We start from the raw sequence: 5,964 nt of genomic DNA, 5'->3' as shown, positions 1-5,964 counted from the left end.
CCAACATACCGGAAACTATCACCGGTACGCTCTTAGTTAATAACGTTTATGCGAGAGAGTACGCCTTAACGACCAATGGCTAACGATGGCTCTGATGGGCGGTTTTGCTAGAATAGGTAATAATGAAATCACTGTTTTAGTAAATGATGCAGAGAAAAGTAGTGACATCGATCCACAAGAAGCTCAGCAAACTCATGAAATAGCGGAAGATGCTTTGAGAAAAGCTGAAGGAAAGAGACAAACAATTGAGGCAAATCTAGCTCTACGACGGGCTAGGACACGAGTAGAGGCTATCAACGCCATTTCATAACCAGTCGGTGTGTCCGAATAATCATCAATTTATACACCCTATATTTGGTTATTTTGTTTGACTTGATTCTGTCAATTAAATACAATCAAGCGAAATCATATTTTTATGATCACATTTTTATGCAACGAAAAAGAAATAGAATAGAAAAGATACAAAAAAAATATTACTAAAATCAAATGGGTATAAAAACTTATTAGATACCATTGACCGCGGCATCTAATAAGTTCTACCTACTATTGGATTTGAACCAATGACTCCCGCCGTATGAAAGCAATACTCTAACCGCTGAGTTAAGTAGGTCATTTATCTTCACAAAGAAAACCAAAAGGGACTCCTCCCGTCAATGGATTATAAATATCATATTACTTAGAAGCAATACCGATCAATATGATCTTGGATCATGGAATAGTCATCTTGACAAGAAATTATCTACATAATAAAATATGTATTACAAGCACTAAGGGCTGTAGCTCAGTTGGTAGAGCACCTCGTTTACACGCGCGCCGATGTTTTTCAGGGGAGTGCATCATGCAATCAAAAAAAATGATCTTATTGATAAATCGATGTCTTACTCGATAACTTTGAGGGAAGAAGAGAACAATAGCCTGACAAGGGTTCGGTTCGATTTAGGTGCCCAGTTAGGTGCCAAACAGACCCCACCGTTGATTTGATATATTGATAAGGTGAATACCTAGTCTATTCAATGCTAGGCTGAGTATCAGGGCCTCAAAAAAACCTCTTTTCGTCCTATGAACTTTAAGGTGTATGAAGTTTTCATATTTGATTTTTAAGTAGAGCGATAGAGACTTCATTTCACTTAAGTGAATCTAGGCCAGAGGCAAACCTACGTCAAGATAACCCCCCTTGAAAAACTTTGGTAGTGTTCCTGAATCTGAATCAACATAATGACTCAGAGCACATGGAGCCATCTTCTTATTTTTCTGTCAAAAATAAAAATGGCGGACTAGCTGATATTTCTATCAGTTAATGAAAGAGCCCAATGCACAAAAAATGCATGTTGGGTCTTTGAAACAGTTCATATCATTTTGATAATAATAAGTTTGATCTGTTTTACCGAGAAGGCCTACGGTTCGAGTCCGTATAGCCCTAGAGCCCTATACAATTACAATAATTAAAAAAAAAAAAAACGAATAAATATTCGAATACAAAAAATTGTTTATTTTTTTATTTGATTTTCCTCGTTATTGTTTTAACTGACTGATTGCTTCATCAAAAGACAATCATTCCTATAAGCCCATTCATTGGGAAAGCAAAAACACATTTCATTTCAATGGACCCAATTGATCTTTTTCTAGTTGTGGATAAAAAAACCAACTTTTCCTCATTACTCTACGTAGTCAAATTCATATGGAATTTTCCTCTTTTCCTGTCCGAAGTCAACGAGTTAATTATACTACCCTTCTTTGGTATATCCAATTCTAGTGAATTTTGTATCATAACACGAGTCTGGTTAAAAACTCCAACCTAACCCAACCCTAATTTTGTGCAAAAGATAAAGTTTGAAAAAACTAATATCTTTGCAAATGCTAAGTTTCATTGTAAACATTGTCAACAACGTAAAATAGGCTTAGTATACCTTACTTAGACCTAGTCTTCTCTTTCGATAGAAAATCCTCCATTGGGATTGGATTCTAATACTAATAAAAGTAATATACCAAGACCCTTCTATTCTAAAGAAAATTCCTCTACATTCTCTTACATCTGACTACTTGTGACTACTTGTTCTATTGTAAACCACTAATAAAAAAGAGACAAAAGGACATATTCATAAAAAAGGGAAATTCAATCTATTCTATAAAGATAATCAAATAGAAAGGATAATAAAAATCGATTTCAATTTCGACCAATTTATAATAACTAATAATTTTATAATAACTAATAAATATAATTCAAAATTCGAAAAAAAAAATGAGAATTCTATTTAGAATCCCTTTTCTTTAGAGAGAATTCTCGGTAAGATTGAGATGAAAACAAGAGAATTTGGATAAGAGCAATAGTTAGCTAAAAAAAGCAAAAGTTATGTACTAAAAATAGGATTCTAATCGATGAATCTTGAAAGGAACCACGCCCCGCAAAAGGAAACTAGATGGTTGGATCAAAAGGAAAGCAATTCTTACTTTAACTAAACAGTTATGAATGATTTCAAAATTTCAAGTTGAATTGACTAATCCGGTATATTTTCCACGTTTATAGGAGTGCATCTATGTTTTCGCTTTACGAATATGATATTTTTTGGGCATTTCTGATAATATCAAGTCTTATTCCTATTTTGGTATTTTTCATTTCAGGATTTTTAGCTCCGATTAGCTCAAACTGGTCAAGACTCTCTAGTTTATGGCCGCTTCTCTATGGTACCAGTTGTTGCTTCATTGAATTTGCTTCACTAATAGGCTCACGATTCGACTTTGATCGTTATGGACTAGTACCAAGATCGAGCCCTAGACAAGCGGACCTTATTTTAACAGCCGGAACAGTAACAATGAAAATGGCCCCGTCCTTAGTGAGATTGTATGAGCAAATGCCTGAACCAAAATATGTTATTGCTATGGGAGCATGTACAATTACAGGGGGGATGTTCAGTACTGATTCGTATAGTATTGTTCGTGGAGTCGATAAGCTAATTCCTGTAGATGTCTATTTGCCGGGCTATCCACCTAAACCAGAAGCAATTATAGATGCTATAACAAAACTTCGTAAGAAAATATCTCGAGAAATCTATCCAGATAGAATTATGTCTCAGCGAGAGAATCGGTGTTTTACTACCAATCACAAGTTTCAGGTTGGGCATAGTATTCATACTGGAAATTATGATAAAGGATTCCTTTATCAACCGCCATCTACCTCAGAGATTCCTCCTGAAACATTTTTCAAATACAAAAGTTCAATATCTTCCCACGAATTAGTAAATTAGACAGGATTCCTTTACATAGAATAAAAGTTGTGGCTCAATCTTCAGAAATTTTATCGGAAATCTGAAATACTTATACCTACAAAAAAATGCGGGAGAGATAAAAAAGATGCAGGGTAATTTGTCTGCTTGGCAAGTTAAGCATGCGCTAATTCATAGATCTTTGGGCTTTGATTACCAAGGAATAGAGATTTTACAAATAAAACCCGGGGATTGGCATTCCATTGCTGTCATTTTATATGTATATGGTTACAATTATCTCCGTTCCCAATGCGCCTATGATGTAGCACCAGGCGGACTATTAGCTAGTGTGTATCATCTTACTAGAATAGAGTATGGCGTGGATCAACCAGAAGAGGTATGCATAAAAGTATTTGCCCCGAGGAGGGATCCTAGAATTCCGTCTGTTTTCTGGGTTTGGAAAAGTGTGGATTTTCAAGAACGGGAATCTTATGATATGTTGGGAGTCTCTTATGATAATCATCCACGTTTGAAACGTATCTTAATGCCTGAAAGTTGGATAGGATGGCCTTTACGTAAGGATTATATTGCTCCCAATGTTTATGAAATACAAGACGCTCATTGAATGATAAAAAACAAATCTTCACTTCTACAATTCTATAGATTCAAGGTTCTATTCTTGATTAAACAAAGTAATTGAAGTCTCGTTTGTTTTATGTTTGTATTTTTATTATGTATAGAATAAAAAAAATACAATAAAATGAGGGATTCATTGGGATTCTCAAAATTGGAAAAGACTTAATGAATATGTATTCATATCAATGAATTGGTAGAGTAGAGACTCATACAAATTAATCATGTGTCAGGAACCAGATTTGAACTGGTGACACGAGCATTTTCAGTCCTCTGCTCTACCAACTGAGCTATCCCGACTATTCCTGATGTATCATCTTTTCATTTTACTAGAGAACGTGGATCTATGTCAATTGAACGGGTATTACAAAGCCTCGTCCAGGTCCTATAATTTGTCAAAAGAACAACTTTGTAGGTTTCAATATGAATAAAAAGATCGATCGTGAATCATTCAAATGGGGATTCCTTGATCAAAGATGTTCATTTGTACATGTATCATATATGCCACATGTGACATGTGATACATTTCTGCTCGGATCCATTTGTATAAAGAGTCTTGAATGAGAAAGATAAGTACTTTTGAACCTCTAACGCAAAAAGTAGAAAAATGATACAATAAAGAATTAGGGAGTCAAATTGGGGATAGAGGGACTTGAACCCTCATGATTTTTTAAATCGACGGATTTTCCTCTTACTATAAATTTCATTGTTGCTGGTATTGACATGTAGAACGGGACTCTATCTTTATTCTCGTCCGATTAATCAGTTCTTCAAAAGATCTATCAGATTATGCGTGAATGCTTTGATCAATGAATATTTGATTCTTTCTTCAATATGGAATCGATTCACATCAATTCTTCTATGTATACAGGTTTATCCTTCATCTTTTCTGAAGTTTCGATAGAAGGATTCCTCTACCAATGTAAGACAATCAACTCCATTCGTTAGAACAGCTTCCATCGAGTCTCTGCACCTATCCTTTTTTGATTTTCGCTTTCTGAACCTTTTTTTTTTGGAAAACGTGATTTGGCTCAGGATTGCCCATTTTTTAATTCCAGGGTTTCTCTGAATTTGAAAGTGATCACTTAGTAAGTTTCCATACCAAGGCTCAATCCAATTAAGTCCGTAGCGTCTACCAATTTCGCCATATCCCCCTTTTTGAGATGAAAATCTCATTGCGATCTCGTTCCCTTTTTTCTTTCTCGAAACCGTTTAATTCATTAGATAGATGTTGATTCCTGTCTCGAAAAAGCTTTGTCTTTGATCTCTTGTCTATCTTCTTTCATCTTCTATAGGAGGCTCATATTCGATCCAATAAAAAACGATTTTATCATTTCTGTATCCGCAATTCAATATAGGTGGATACATACCCTATATATCTGTCTCTCTTTCACTGATTTTACCCTGAAATTTCGAATACTTGAACGATCGATTTTTTTAGAATCTTTAATCGTGATAAAAAAAATTCTATATCGCTAAATTAATCGCTATGTTCCATAATATTTACTATAATATAATATTTAACAGTTATTTTTTATTCTATATTATATTCTTTAATATATTCTAATTATATGGATGGAAGAGCCAAAAATTCAAATAGTTAATAGCAAAGATTCTAAGAGTTTGTTGAATTCCTATGCATGTTGAATTTATGTTATGTGAGCCTGCTTAGCTCAGAGGTTAGAGCATCGCATTTGTAATGCGATGGTCATCGGTTCGCTTCCGATAGTCGGCTTTTCGCTATTTGTTTTATTCGATGTTTTACATGATTGATAATGCATCTTTGCAATCAAAGAATATTGAAAAAATAAATAAAATAAAGTGTCTTCCTCTTTTCGCAAAAGCCATTGATTTCTTATGTTATTATGTTATAGGAATATCCAACTTTCTCACGAAAAGAGTCCTTTTCTTTTGCTATATATAGAATAAAAAGATCTTTATATTTATCTAACTCATCTTTATTTAGAATTTAGTTCATTTTTAGTTTAGTTTTATTCTGTAAAATGAAATTTCATCAATAAGAATTAATAATTAAATAGAAATAAGAAGAAGGAGTCTTTATGTCGCGTTACCGAGGTCCTCGTTTAAAAAAAATACGTCGCCTGGGGGCTTTACCGGGGCTAACTAATAA

The 5,964-nt window shown here is 34.1% G+C and overlaps 2 non-coding genes across 2 annotated transcripts; one reads left to right on the top strand and one right to left on the bottom strand.

Annotated features, from left to right (window-relative positions):
- Window positions 1-4,060: 4,060 nt before the first annotated feature.
- TRNAF-GAA (transfer RNA phenylalanine (anticodon GAA)) lies at window positions 4,061-4,133 on the bottom strand. Its single transcript has one exon. It is a non-coding gene; the product is annotated as a tRNA-Phe (tRNA).
- Window positions 4,134-5,495: 1,362 nt separating this feature from the next.
- Window positions 5,496-5,568, top strand: TRNAT-UGU (transfer RNA threonine (anticodon UGU)). The gene has a single exon. It is a non-coding gene; the product is annotated as a tRNA-Thr (tRNA).
- The last annotated feature ends 396 nt before the right edge of the window (window positions 5,569-5,964 follow it).

The sequence above is a fragment of the Bidens hawaiensis genome, unplaced genomic scaffold (assembly GCF_021521415.1).
Source record: "Bidens hawaiensis isolate Kalapana, Puna unplaced genomic scaffold, B.hawaiensis_p1.1 tig00001412_1, whole genome shotgun sequence".
Lineage (NCBI taxonomy): Eukaryota > Viridiplantae > Streptophyta > Magnoliopsida > Asterales > Asteraceae > Bidens > Bidens hawaiensis.
This window is presented reverse-complemented; position numbering and strand designations above follow the sequence as displayed.